Genomic DNA, 2021 nt, shown 5'->3' with positions numbered 1-2021 from the left:
TTCCATAAAGTAAAAGACACGTTTTCCTTTCCACCAGTAACTTTACTGATTTGGGTATGTTGAGTATGTTGGTCCTCTCTCACATGGTATAACACTGATTGTTCTCAATTAATTAATGTCTCGAGTTGATCGCTGTCAACTTCAACTGGGCTACCTGACCATGGAGCATCGTCCAGACAGAAATCTCCAGCACGAAACCTGGCAAACCACTTCTGACACATTCAATCAGTTACAGCACCTTCTCCATACACGGCACAAATCTATTTTTGCATTTCAGTTGTGTTTTTACCTTTCTTGAAATAATAAAGTGTAATATGCTGAAAATGTTGTGTACTTTTCTTCTACCTTCAGTATTAAAATGGCTGCACAAAAATTCACCAATTTGGAAATTTTTTTTAATGCACCCTGATATAACAGCTGTCACAATACAATCCTACAAAATTGTTTTGAATGAACTTAAAGATAACTACCCTACTAGAGCCATCTTACGGGGAAAAACCAGATGAACGTTTTTTGGCCATCCCGATATTTACCAGAGTGGTCACTGAGTGTTAACCAGGAGATTCCATTTGAAGACTGCCATGTTGATAATCCCATGTGAGTGAGCAAAGGCCCAAGGTGTCTGACCTGGGGTCTTTTTCTTCCAACGACTTTCCAAGTCAAATAAAAAAGCCTCAAGTGCCATTGAGTTCCGAATAACCGAACACACAGTAACATTTCTAGTGACGAAGGTAAGGGCTGAGGTGTGAGTGTGTGTGCACCCACTTTGCATGTATGTTTTTCCTTGCCTGATCAGCGTGGCCAGGCGAAGAAGGGGCACCTCAGCATGGCCTCTGCGAGGGGGACGGGTCACGGCCAGCTGCCCCGAGCAGCCCCAGCTGGGCCCTCGTCGCCCTTTCACCCACCTGCCTCCCGCCGGCTGGCCTGAGAGGGCGATCTTCCAAGATGGAAGGGGATTGTACCTCCGCCAAGGGTAAATGCATATTTTCTTTCTTCTCTGCTAAATTCTCCAAGAAGAAAATCCATGACAAGCCTCCGGGCCGACCTCTCGAAGATCCTTCACCACTCACACGTAAGACGATCCTTTTCCTCTTCTCTGGCGGGGTATTTTTAAGCAGCCAAACTCCCTGTCGCTCACTGGCACTCCAGAATGGCGACGCCCCCGGAGTCTCGAGCGCGTGGAATTACAAGCTGTTGTGTGTTGAGGCGGGCACAGAGCTGGGGCCCGGGGCCCGTGTTCTTCCACCCACCGGGAGCCCGACTCACCGCCTGCGTTCAGGGACTCTGCACACGAGACCCGTTTCAGGAGAAAGTCGCTGGGCTCTCCCGGGCCCTTCCCGAGACGTCAGGCCTTCAGCAGATCTTAATCGTACTCGCTCTGCACTCGGAAACCTCTTCCCACCTCCTCTCCCACGGCTGCTGAGCTGCAGATGCTTTTTTTTTTTTTTTTTAAGATTTTATTTATTTATTTTTAGAGCGGGGGGGGGGGAGGAGAGAGGGAGAGAGAGAGAGGGAAAGATTCAATGTGCAGTTGCTGGGGGTTCTGGCCTGCAACCCAGGAATGTACCCTGGCTGGGAATCGAACCTGGGACACTTTGGTTCCCAGCCCGCGCTCAATCCACTGAGCTACGCCAGCCAGGGCTGCAGATGCTTTTCATATGAAATGCTTCTGTTTCCCGGCATCAGTGCTCCGGGCAGCCAGGTGCTTCCCTCCGTTGAGCCTTAACAGCGAAATGCTGGGCACGTGGTTAGCGCAGCAGGATGAAGACCCACGTGCAGTCACTTGAACATACGTCCGAGAATTCTCTGCTGCAGTTTGGGGACCTAATTCCTGACCCTTGAGCGTGGGTTGCTCCTAGTGACTCGTTTCCAGGGAACGGAATGTGGGGAAAACGCCTGGGGACTCCGAGGGCAGATTATAAAACGCACCCCAGCGTCCATCCCTCTCAGCTCACCTGTTGTTGGGGTCACCTGGCATCCCAGCAGCCCCGAGGAGAAGCCCTCGGGGTGAGGCCCCTGAA

Source organism: Phyllostomus discolor, chromosome 13 (assembly GCF_004126475.2).
Source record: "Phyllostomus discolor isolate MPI-MPIP mPhyDis1 chromosome 13, mPhyDis1.pri.v3, whole genome shotgun sequence".
NCBI classification, from domain to species: Eukaryota; Metazoa; Chordata; class Mammalia; order Chiroptera; family Phyllostomidae; genus Phyllostomus; species Phyllostomus discolor.
Note: the sequence above shows the minus strand (reverse complement) of the source record.